This window comes from Heteronotia binoei, chromosome 2, assembly GCF_032191835.1.
Source record: "Heteronotia binoei isolate CCM8104 ecotype False Entrance Well chromosome 2, APGP_CSIRO_Hbin_v1, whole genome shotgun sequence".
In the NCBI taxonomy this organism is placed as follows: domain Eukaryota; kingdom Metazoa; phylum Chordata; class Lepidosauria; order Squamata; family Gekkonidae; genus Heteronotia; species Heteronotia binoei.
In genome coordinates, this window is record NC_083224.1 from 13,567,472 (window position 1) to 13,580,130 (window position 12,659).

General features: G+C 50.0%; 1 protein-coding gene and 1 non-coding gene across 3 annotated transcripts in view; both read left to right on the forward strand.

Moving 5' to 3' along the window:
• Window positions 1-12,659, forward strand: part of DNAJC5 (DnaJ heat shock protein family (Hsp40) member C5) — a 188,003-nt gene that overhangs the window by 4,338 nt on the left and 171,006 nt on the right. Inside the window, exon 1 of one of the 2 annotated variants that reach the window (XM_060230595.1) lies at window positions 613-674. The exons of the other annotated variant lie outside the window; for it this stretch is intronic. The gene's annotated coding sequence lies outside the window, so the exon portion shown is untranslated. Of the gene's footprint in view, window positions 1-612; window positions 675-12,659 lie in introns of those variants that run through there. 2 annotated transcript variants of the gene reach the window in all.
• Window positions 9,580-9,652, forward strand: TRNAP-GGG (transfer RNA proline (anticodon GGG)). Its single transcript has one exon. It is a non-coding gene; the product is annotated as a tRNA-Pro (tRNA).

Consider the following 12,659-nt stretch of genomic DNA (forward strand, 5'->3'; position numbering starts at 1 on the left):
TTAAGTAACAGGTTTATATTTAGGTTTCTGGTGTGTGTGTGCTGTGATTCACGACAGGGAGAGAGTCAAGAGATCTCCATAATGAAGGACTCCTCAGAATATCGTGCGCTTCTGACTATGGGATGTGCTAACCAGCATCTTTGGGGTGGGTTTGGGTCTGTCTGGTCCTGAAAAGAAGATACCACGATGCTTTTGCATGGCCCAGAGGCGCTTTCTCTAAATGCCTCGGTGTAAAAAGCCAGCGATCCGCTTCATTGTCTCTTTTATGCTTTATCAATATCTTGCAATTATAGAGGACAGTAGCACCATGGCACAACTTATTGCTGGGGAATATTACATTGCTGGTTGGGAGAGCCGTTTCTCCCCTCGAGGAGAAAGTGAAAGCCATCCATACCGGATGCTGGCGCTGTGTGCCACAGAAGAGCCTTTGTAGGTCTCGCGTCGTCAACCACCGGCTGAGTATTGGTTTGCAGTTAATGCGTATGGCTGCCTTCTGGCTGCTAGGCGCCTCTGCGTTTTGTGCTGTGTGCGTGTCGGAGGGCTGCGAGCCTGTCTACTAGTGTGTTCAAGGATAAAAGGCAAAGTCAGTAGGTCGCTTCAGCCTCGGCCGTCTTCTGCCTTATCAGTTCCCAGCTGCTTTATTGCTGCAATCGTCTCCTTGGGCTCCGGAAAAGGTGAGGCGCTTTCTGCTTTATGACACAGCCGTTGGTCACCGAAGCAAAGCTTTAGGAGGGAGAGCCGGATGGGTCGTCTGGTGACGAGCGGAGGCAACCTTTTAGCCGTCGCATTAAAGAAATTAATCTGTGATGGAGATGATCAGAAAGGAGCCAGAGGCTGTATTACCTTAAGTAGAAAATGTTGCATAGCGGTGGTGGTTCAGCCGTTCCCATCGTGGGGTTTTGCGTGAAGCCCAGCGGTGGCCACAGAGCCCGCTTTTAGGTTTCTCCTTTTTTTGACGGTCTTTTCCGTTTCGAAAATAAAACCAGAAAATGGTCGCTGTAAGGCCGGTATGACTTCTCCCTTTTCTTGTTCGGTCTTGATGTGTTCTGGCTGTCGGGTTACGCTCCACCAGTTGAATGTCCCGATAGTGACTGAATGGTGTTGGCAGAGCATGAGTCATTTGTTTTACAGGTTCACATCTAGTTTATTCAAATTAATGAATTGTTTTTAACACATTTTAATGGACTCCTTTCCTCCTGAAAGGAGATAAACTAGAGAAGGGGACAGGGGGGCAGGAGAAAGGGTCTCGCTGCTGTTTATTAGGCTACTGTGTCCTCTGTTGACTATAAGAACATGTTGGATCAGGCCAGTGGCCATCAAGAGGTCCATCAGTGGGGCTAGGACTAGAAGCCCTCCCACTGTGCCCCCCCACAAGCACCAAGAATACAGAGCATCATTGCCCCAGACAGAGAGTTCCAACAATGCGCTGTGGCTAATAGCCACTGATGAACCTCTGCTCCAGATGTTTCTCCAACCCTTCCAACACCTCGAGACTAGACTACTGCAATGCCCTCTACATGGGGCTGCCCTTATGCCGAACACGGAAACTCCAGGTAGTGCAGAACGCGGTGGCCAGGCTGCTGCTGGGACTACCTCGGTGGGAACACGTGCAGCCTGGGCTGCGGGACCTGCACTGGCTGCCGGTTGTGTACCGTGTTCGCTATAAGGTGCTGGTTATCACCTTTAAAGCCCTATATGGCCGAGGACCTGCCTACCTTAGGGACCGCCTCTCCCCATAAGTTCCCCAGAGAGCACTGAGATCTAGCTCCCAAAACCTCTTAAAAATCCCTGGGCCAAGAGAGGCTAGACTGAAGACAACCAGGGAGCAAGCCTTTTCAGCAATGGCCCCTCGATGGTGGAATCAACTTCCAGAGATGGTGCGAGCCCTGCGGGACCTGAACCAGTTCCGCAGGGCTTGCAAAACCTCTCTGTTTCAGCTTGCCTTTGGGACAGAACCTGGTTAAACGGATCTGTGGCCATCCCGCCATCTTGTACATGATTGTGATCTATTGCACTTTATAGCACCGTTTTATCCATCTACCGTAATTAACTATGTGATTGAATTTGTAACTGAACTGTATTTTAAAATTGTTTGTTTTATACTGTATTTTACTTATATCACAGTGTTCCGTGTCTGTGAGCCGCCCTGAGCCCGCCATTGGCGGGGGAGGGCGGGATATAAAAATAAATTTATCTTATCTTATCTTATCTTGAACCTGTCTATGCTTGCAGCCACTGCCACCTCCTGTGGCAGTGAATTCAATGTGTTAATGGATGAACATCTTTGGGTGAAGAAGTACTTCCTTTTATCCATTCTAACCCGACTGCTCAGCAATTCAATTGAATGTCCACGAATCCTTGTATTGTGAGAAAGGAGAAAAGTACCGTACTTCTTTCTCTACCTTCTCTATTCCATGCATAATCTTGTAAACCTCTATCGCAGGGGTGGCCAACGGTAGCTCTCCAGATGTTTTTTGCCTACAACTCCCATCAGCCCCAGCCATTGGCCTTGCTGGCTGGGGCTGATGGGAGTTGAAGGCAAAAAACATCTGGAGAGCTACCGTTGGCCACCCCTGCTCTATCATGTCACCCTTCAGTTGACGTTTCCCCAAGCTAAAGAGCTCCAAGCCTTTAAACCTTTCTCCATAGGGAAAGTGTTCCAACCCTTTAATCGTTCCAGTTGCCCTTTTCTGCATTTTTTCCAATGCTATAATATCTTTTTTGAGGTGTGGTGACCAGAAGTTACCCAGTTTCATCCGTGCTCTTCTGGGCGGTGGAAGAGAGAAGGGTGGGGAGGTTTCTAGACCTTCAGTTCACCTGTTTTAAAACTCTGGATCCCGTGCTTGGGGAGGGGCCATGGCTCAGTGGTAGAGCATCTGCTTGGCTTGCTGTAGGTCCCCTATTCAACCCCTGTCATCTCCATTTAAAAGGATCAGGTAGTCAGTAATGTGGAAGGCCTATATTAGAGATCCTGGAATGCTGCTACTAGTCAGAGTAGGCAATGCTGACAGACATTGATAAACTACCTTCACTTAGTGGAGGGGCTTTGACCCAGTGGTACAGAACATCTCAAGTTCAGTCCTCAGCATCTCCAGTTAAGAAGAAGATGATATTGGACTTATATCCCACCCTCCACTCAGAATCTCAGAGCGGCTCACAATATCCTTTCCCTTCCTCCCCCACAACAGGTGAGGTGGGTGGGGCTGAGAGGACTCTCACAGCAGCTGCCCTTTCAAGGACAGAGTCTCAAAACGGCCTACAATCTCTTTTCCCTTCCTCCCCCACAACAGACACCCTGTGAGGTGGGTGGGGCTGGAGAGGGCTCTCCCAGCAGCTGCCCTTTCAAGGACAGAGTCTCAGAACGGCCTACAATCTCTTTTCCCTTCCTCCCCCACAACAGACACCCTGTGAGGTGGGTGGGGCTGGAGAGGGCTCTCACAGCAGCTGCCCTTTCAAGGACAACCTCTGCCAGAGCTATGGCTGACCCAAGGCCATTCCAGCAGGTGCAAGTGGAGGAATGGGGAATCAAACCTCTTCTCCCAGATAAGAGTCCACACACTTAACCACTATACCAAACTGGCTCGATAGATAGATAGATAGATAGATAGATAGATAGATAGATAGATAGATAGATAGATAGATAGATAGATAGATAGATAGATGAGAGATGAGAGAGAGATGATAAGATAGATAGGAGAGAGAGATGATAGATAGATAGGAGAGAGAGATGATGGATGGATGGATGGATGGATGGATGGATGGATGGATGGATGGATGGATGGATAGATAGATATTGGATACTGCCCTCCACTCCAAATTTCAGAGTCTCAGAGCGGCTCACAATCTCCTTTCCCTTCCTCCCCCACAACAGACACCCTGTGAGGTGGGTGGGGCTGAGAGGGCTCTCACAGCAGCTGCCCTTTCAAGGACAACCTCTGCGAGAGCTATGGCTGACCCAAGGCCATTCCAGCAGGTGCAAGTGGAGGAGTGGGGAATCAAACCCGGTTCTCCCAGATAAGAGTCCGCACACTTAACCACTACGCCAAATGAGCCATATGATGTGAAGCACCTCTGCCTGAGGCCCTGGAGAGCCACTGCCAGTCTGAGTAGGCAATACTGATGTTGATAGTGGTTTGATTCGGTGTAGCACTGCTTCATGGGAAGCTTCTGCCAGTCACGGCAGCTGAGAGCCCTGCTAGAGTTTACACCTGGGCTGGCCAAACTTGCTTAACGTAAGAGCCACATAGAATAAACGTCAGATGTTTGAGAGCCGCAAGACATGAATGTCAGATATGTGGGAGCAGGAAGGGAGGAAGGCAAGTAGATGGGGGAGAGGCAGAAAGAAAGCAACGTTAGCTTTAAATGCATTCTCCAACCTCCTGGCCAGCTTGGCTTGGAGAAGTGATTTAAAGAGAGAAATGCCTTCTCCAAGGCGGCCGATGGGGTGGGTGCTTTGAGAGCCCCAGTAGATGTGTGAAAGAGCCACATGTGGCTCTTCAATACGAAAACTCATGGGCATTCAATGAAATTGCTGAGCAGTCGGGTTAAAACAGATAAAAGGAAGTCCTTCACCCAAAGGGCGATTAACATGTGGAATTCACTGCCACAGGAGGTGGTGGCGGCTACAAGCATAGCCAGCTTCAAGAGGGGATTGGATAGAAATATGGAGCAGAGGTCTATCAGTGGCTATTAGCCACAGTGTGTGTCTGTGTGTGTGTGTGTATATATATATATTGGCCAGTGTGTGACACAGAGTGTTGGACTGGATGGGCCATTGGCCTGATCCAACGTGGCTTCTCTTATGTTCTTATGTGACACAGAGTGTTGGACTTGATGGGCCATTGGCCTGATCCAACATGGCTTCTCTTATGTTCTTATGTGACACAGAGTGTTGGACTGGAGGGGACATAGGCCAGATCCAACATGGCTTCTCTTATGTTCTTATGTCCCAAGCCGCAGTCTGGCTACCCATGGGTTAGACAAAACATGCAGCATTCACTACATGCAACCCTTGCGTGTTCAGCCCCACTTTTGCTGTTCATATTTTCTGACAGAATTAACCAGTGTCCTGACATCATGACAGCTTGTGATGTGAAAGATCTCTTCTAGAGATCCTTGAGAGCTTCTTCCAATCTGAGTGGACAGTAGTGACCTTGGTGGACCAATGGTCTTATCCAGTACAAGGCAGCTTCCGGTGACTTTCCAGCAGGGCTTTTTTTTTTTTTTAAAGCAGGAACGCACAGAAATGCAGTTCCGGCTAGCTTGGCATCAGGGGGTGTGGCCTAATATGCAAATGAGTTCCTGCCGGGCCTTTTCTTTTAAAAGCTCTATGCTAAACAATGGTGATGTCTGGGGGTGTGGCTTAATATGAAAATGAGTTCCTGCTGGGCTGTCTCTACAAAAAAGGCCCTGTTTTCCAGTATTTTCCCATGTTTCTATGGTACTCACTCCAATTGAGTCAATACAGTCTTTACTCCCTAATATTGCTTCCCCGCCAGGCTTGTATTGTGCCTGCATTCCCTGGTGTCCGGTTCCATGGACTGTGATTCTGGTAACCTGCTAAGAGGTAGCTGTCTTTCACATTGCCTACTACCTGTCCCAGTTTGGTGTAGTGGTTAAGTGTGTGGACTCTTATCTGGGAGAACCGTGTTTGATTCCCCACTCCTCTACTTGCAGCTGCTGGAATGGCCTTGGGTTAGCCATAGCTCTGGCAGAGGTTGTCTTTGAAAGGGCAGCTGCTGGGAGAGCCCTCTCCAGCCCCACCCACCTCACAGGGTGTCTGTTGTGGGGGAGGAAGGGAAAGGAGATTGTAAGCCGCTCTGAGTCTCTGTCCTTGAAAGGGCAACTTCTGTCAGAGCTCTCTCAGCCCCACCCACCTCACAGGGTGTCTGTTGTTGGGGGAGAAGATAAAAGAGATTGTAAGCCGCTCTGAGTCTCTGATTCAGAGAGAAGGGCGGGGTATAAATCTGCAGTCTTCTGGGAGAACAGGGTTTGATTCCCCGCTCCTCCACTTGCACCTGCTGGAATGGCCTTGGGTCAGCCATAGCTCTGGCAGAGGTTGTGCTTGAAAGGGCAGCTTCTGGGAGAGCTCTCTCAGCCCTACCCACCTCACAGGGTGTCTGTTGTGGGGGAGGAAGGTAAAAGAGATTGTAAGCCGCTCTGAGTCTCTGATTCAGAGAGAAGAGCAGGGTATAAATCTGCAGTCTTCTTCCCTTATAAACTGGAGAATCTGGGACCTTCAGCGTGCGGGGCAAGTGTTCCATCACTGAGCCGTGACCCCTAGTAATCGCTTTGAGGTTTCTGTCTTTTTTGTCATCAGATGTTTGTTCAAGAATGCAACTTGACAGCTCGAGTTCCACCTCTTCCTTACCCTGTGACTCTTAAATACGCTTGACATGCCCACTGCAATACACCAACGCCTTAGCAGCTGGTCTAATTTGCCCTTCACAATCAGTTGGAGGGATCTTTTGGTCTTTGAAGAACCGGGAGTGGACATTTTTATTTTTGTTTCTGCTCATCTTGTGCACAACCAGACAAGTTTCGAAATAGCTTCAGATAACAGAGGCAAAGTTTTGACTACACGGGTAAGCTGCTAGTAACGCGTATCAGTTGTGCAATAAGATTGACCCTGTCCACGATACTCAGATCCTTAAGTATTCTGGACTCTTTTCACCGCAACCTACCTTTTCATTATAGTTCTGCGAGAAAATATAAAGTTAAGGAGTCTTCTAAACATCATTTCCTGTTCTCTTGTTGTTTGGGAGTATATCTCACAATGGCTTGAACTTCCTTACTCCTGAGTTGTAGGATATCTGTGGGTGAATGAAATTCTGGAAAACAGGCCGTGCCTATTTCCTGCCTTTGTGGCTGCAAAAAATTGTTTCGGATGTTTCCTGTGTTTTGTTATATTTAGTGTGATGAGTGTAAGCTGACCACTCACGCGTGATAGGTGCTAGTGCTGAAGAAAACTAGAGCCTGGTGTTACTATTTGAACAAGGAAGATAAACTTTCACAATATTGGGGAGCCATCAGACTTTCAGGAGAGCCAGTTTGGCGTAGTGGTGAAGTGTGCGGACTCTTATGTGGGAGAACCGGGTTCGATTCCCCACTCCTCCGCTTGCACCTGCTGGAATGGCCTTGGGTCAGCCATAGCTCTGGCAGAGGTTGTCCTTGAAAGGGCAGCTGCTGTGGGAGCCCTCTCCAGCCCCACCCACCTCACAGGGTGTCTGTTGTGGGGGAGGAAGGGAAAGGAGATTGTAGGCTGCTCTGTGTCCTTGAAAGGGCAGCTGCTGTGAGAGCCCTCTCCAGCCCCACGCACCTCACAGGGTGTCTGTTGTGGGGGAGGAAGGGAGAGGAGATTGTAGGCCGCTCTCTGTCCTTGAAAGGGCAGCTGCTGTGAGAGCCCTCTCCAGCCCCACCCTCCTCACAGGATGTCTGTTGTGGGGGAGGAAGATAAAGGAGATTGTGACTGCTCAGAGACTCTGAGATTCAGAGTATAGCGTGGGATATAAATCCAATATCTTCTTCTCCTTAGCTCTGGCAGAGGTTGTCCTTGAAAGGGCAGCTGCTGTGAGAGCCCTCTCCAGCCGCCCCCACCTCACAGGGTGTCTGTTGTGGGGGAGGGGAAGGGAAAGGAGATTGTGATCCACTCTGAGACTCTTCGGAGTGGAGTGCGGGATATAAATCCAATATCTTCATCTACCTCACAGGGTGTCTGTTGTGGGGGAGGAAGGGAAAGGAGATTGTGAGCCGCTCTGAGACTCTTCGGAGTGGAGGGCAGGATATAAATCCAATATCTTCTTCTTCTTCTTCTTCTTCTTCTTCTTCTTCTTCTTCTTCTTCTTCTTCTTCTTCTTCTTCGTCTTCTTCTTCGTCTTCATCTTCGTCTTCTTCTTCTTCTTCGTCTTCTTCTCTTTCCATTTTTGCAGCGAGGGTTGACGCTTGAGAAGGACATAGTAGTGGCCACTACAGAGCAAGACTTTAAGCTAATACACGAGGGAAGTGCTACCATATTTAGAAGTTTGGAGATGGGAGCAAGGAAGATTCCCTCAACAAGGCTAGGTCAAATCGCCATTAGCAGTGCATTGCTGCCGTTGCTTAAGTTAGCATCTGTACAAAAGCCAGAAGTTGTATAAGGGTTTTGCCCAGTCAGATAGCACGTGCTCTCTGAACCGCTTGCTTCCCGATAGCTGAGTTACATCACCATCATCAAGTTTTTTAGATCTTGTGATGCCAGGAGGATTGGGCCTTGTGGAAATGATCTGAAGGCAGATGATAAGGTTGCTGGGGAATCTCTGCTTTTGGGAATCACATGTCTGTGCCCTCTTCCTCTCAGGTTGGTGTAGTGGTTAAATGCACAGACTCTTATCTGGGAGAACCGGGTTCGATTCCCCACTCCTCCACTCGCAGCTGCTGGAATGGCCCCGGGTCAGCCGTAGCTCTCTCGGAGCTGTCCTTGAAAGAGCAGCTTTTGGGAGAGCTCTCTCAGCCCCACCCACCTCACAGGGTGTCTGTTGTGGGACAGGAAAGTAAAGGAGATTGTAGGCCGCTCTGAGACTCGGATTCAGAGTGAAGGGCAGGATATAAATCCAATATCTTCATCTTCAGCTCTACTACCCTGTCAGAGCTACGACAAAGAAGAAGATGATGATATTGCATTTATATCCCACCCTCCATTCCGAAGAGTCTCAGAGCGGCTCACAATCTCCTTTCCCTTCCTCCCCCACAACAGACACCCTGTGAGGTGGGTGGGACTGGAGAGGGCTCTCCCAGCAAGCTGCGCTTTCAAGGACAACCTCTGCCAGAGCTATGGCTGACCCAAGGACATGCTAGCAGGTGCAAGTGGAGGAGTGGGGAATCAAACCCGGTTCTCCCAGATAAGAGAGCTATGGTTGACCCAAGGCCATTCCAGCAGGTGCAAGTGGAGGAGTGGGGAATCAAACCCAGTTCTCCCAGATAAGAGTCTGCGCACTTAACCACTACACCAAACTGGCTCTCTATTAGAGCTATGGCTGACCCAAGGCCATGCCAGCAGGTGCAAGTGGAGGAGTGGGGAATCAAACCCGGTTCTCCCAGACAAGAGTCCGCACACTTAACCACTACACCAAACTGGCTCTCCGTGAAGGTTGGCTGAAGGAGTGTGAAAGTTGGCAGAAAGAACTGAGGGAAAATGCTGCAGCTGGCTGAAATAATTAGTGCTAGTCATGCTTAGAGCTTCTAGGTCAGGGGTGGCCAAACATATCGTGTGGCTCTCCAAGCCTTCTCCTCCCACCAGCTCGCTTGGAGAATGTGTTTAAAGTTAGTTGCTATTTTTCCCCTCTCCCTCCCTTCCACCTATTTACCTGCCTTCCTGTCTTGCAGCTCTCAAATATCTGATGTTTATTCTATGTGACTCTTTGGCCACCCCTGTTCTAGGCGAATGCATCTAGATAAATATTGTGCTGCTGTTTTCTGAGGCGGACCAGTACTGCATGAACACACGAAGCCGCCTTCTACTGAATCAGACCATTGGTCCATCAAGATCAGCGATGCCTACTTAGACTGGCAGCACCTCTCCAGGGTCTCAGGCAGTGGTCTTGGGGGGATGGTGGCTCAGTGGTAGAGCATCTGCTTGGGAAGCAGAAGGTCCCAGGTTCAATCCCTGGCATCTCCAACTCAAAAGGGTCCAGGCAAGGAGGCATGAAAATCCTCAGCTTGAGACCCTGGAGAGCAGGGGAGGGACGGTGGCTCAGGGGTAGAGCATCTGCTTGGGAAGCAGAAGGTCCCAGGTTCAGTCTCTGGCATCTCCAACTAAAAAGGCTCCAGGCAAGTAGGCGTGAAAAACCTCAGCTTGAGACCCTGGAGAGCAGGGGAGGGGCTGTGGCTCAGTGGTAGAGCATCTGCTTGGGAAGCAGAAGGTCCCAGGTTCAATCGCCGGCATCTCCAACTAAAAAGGGTCCAGGCAAGTAGGTGTGAAGAACCTCAGCTTGACACCCTGGAGAGCAGGGGAGGGACAGTGGCTCAGTGGCAGAGCATCTGCTAGGTAACCAGAAGGTCCCAGGTTCAATCCCCGGCATCTCCAACTAAAAAGGGTCCACGCAAGTAGGCTTGAAAAACCTCAGCTTGAGACCCTGGAGAGCCGCTGCCAGTCTGAGTAGACAATACTGACTTTGATGGACCGAAAGTCTGATTCAGTATAAGGCAGCTTCATATGTCCATATGTCTTTCACATCACAGCCGGAGATGCTGGAGACTGAACCTTGGGAGCTTCTACATGCCAAGCGGGTGCTCTACCCCTCCCTTCATCTGACTCCGTGCTTGACAGGACCTCTCCAGGATCTCGAGCTTAAAATGGTCTTTTCCAGCACCTGCCACCTGATCCTTTAACTACAGAGGCCTAAGGTTGAACTTGGGACTTTGTACATGGCATAACAAAGTCCCCTTTATCTTAGCCTACAGGAATTGCCTGCTGGTTTTGGTATGTGCAGGTCAAAATGGGATGCGTGAACAGCTGTATGCACATTCCGCTGCCAGATTTTAATTTGTAGGTGCCATGGGAGGTGCTTGCTGTTGTTCTCTGCTGTTGTTCTCTGCTGTGGATACACGTGTCGGCCTAAAAATATTTTGGCTGTTTCTCGAAATCTATAAGGAAGGGCATGTCGCAACTTGCCTGCTTGAGGGAGAGCCGAGTGTGGCAAGACTGTTTTCCCCACAGTGCTGATTTATGGATCCTTGCAGGGTGAAAGAGAGCTGCCTATGAGGGGGAATTTGCATGGGCCAAATCAGGTGGGAGCCCTGAACTGGATGATCCGGGCTAGACTGGTCCCATCAGATCTTGGAAGCTAAGCTGGGTCATCCTTGGTTAGTATTTGGATGGGAGACCGCAAAGGAAGTCCAAGATTGCTGAACAGTGGCAGGCTATGGCAAACCACCTGTTTGTCTGCCATGGCCCGCGGTAGCTCAGTCTTGTCAGATCTCACAAGGTGAGCAGGTAGCAGGAACTTCTTTGCATATTAGGCCACACATCCCTGATGTAGCCAATCTTCCAAGAGAAGAAGACGATGACGACATTGGATTTATATCCTGCCCTCCACTCCGAAGAGTCTCAGAGCAGCTCACAATCTCCTTTCCCTTCTTCCCCCACAACAGACACCCTGTGAGGTGGGTGGGGTTGGAGAGGGCTCTCCCAGCAGCTGCCCTTTCAAGGACAGAGTGCGGCCTACAATCTCCTTTCCCTTCCTCCCCCCCCCCCCCCCGCAACAGACACCCTGTGAGGTAGATGAAGATATTGGATTTATATTCCGGCCTCCACTCCGAAGTCTCAGAGCAGCTCACAATCTCCTTTCCCTTCCCCCCCTCCACAACAGACACCCTGTGAGGTGGGTGGGGCTGGAGAGGGCTCTCACAGCAGCTGCCCTTTCAAGGACAGAGAGCGGCCTACAATCTCCTTTCCCTTCCCCCCCACAACAGACACCCTGTGAGGTGGGTGGGGCTGCAGAGGGCTCTCCCAGCAGCTGCCCTTTCAAGGACAGAGAGCGGCCTACAATCTCCTTTCCCTTCCTCCCCCGCAACAGACACCCTGTGAGGTAAGTGAGGCTGAGAGAGCTCTCACAGCAGCTGCCCTTTCAACGACAACCTCTGCCAGAGCTACGGCTGACCCAAGGCCATTGCAGCAGGTGCAAGTGGAGGAGTGGGGAATCAAACCTCTTCTCCCAGATAAGAGTCCATGTACTTTACCACTAGGCTAAGCTGGCTCTCTGTAAGCTCCAGGAGAATTGGCTACATCAGGGTGTGTGTGGTCTAATATGCAAAGGAGTTCCTGCTACAAAAAAAGCCCTGGACAGCCCCAGTTAGCACTGCGATGGGAGACTACTAAGAGAAGTCCAGGGTTTCTGTACAGATGCCGGCAATGGCAAGCCATCTCCGTTGGTCTCTGAAACTCTATGAGGTTGCCATAAGTTGGCTGCAACTTGATGGTACTTTCTGCCACCAATTACTGGGAAGGGTTTAAACATGCTTCTCCCCTGCTTAATTTGGTGTAGTGGTGAAGTGCGCGGACTCTTATCTGGGAGAACCGGGTTTGATTCCCCGCCCCTCCACTTGCACCTGCTGGGATGGCCTTGGGTCAGCCATAGCTCTGGCAGAGGTTGTCCTTGAAAGGGCAGCTGCTGTGAGAGCCCTCCAGCCCCACCCCCCTCACAGGGTGTCTCTTGCGGGGGAGGAAGGGAAAGGAGACTGTAGGCCGCTCTCTGTCCTTGAAAGGGCAGCTGCTGTGAGAGCCCTCCCAGCCCCACCCACCTCACAGGGTGTCTGTTCTGGGGGAAGAAGATAAAAGAGATTGTAAGCCGCTCTGAGACTCTGATTCAGAGAGAAGGGTGGGGTATAAATCTGTGATCTGCTGCTGCTGCTGATCCTCTAGGGCCCCCTAGAAAATGTGAGCTTGGGACATGTCTGCTGCGATAACATCTGTCTCCTGTGTTATGTAGCTTCTTTAACTATTGTTCTTACGGGAAGTTATTCCTAAGGCTCAAATCCATCAACTTTTGATTTAAGATCCTTGCTGCTTAGCCTAAGTTTCTTTTTTTCTAGCATCTTTTAAATTTTCTTTGAAAACTGTCAAACTGTTCTCCCTTAATCTTCTTTTCTGTAGTCTTAAAATATCCAATCCCTTCACCTTTTCC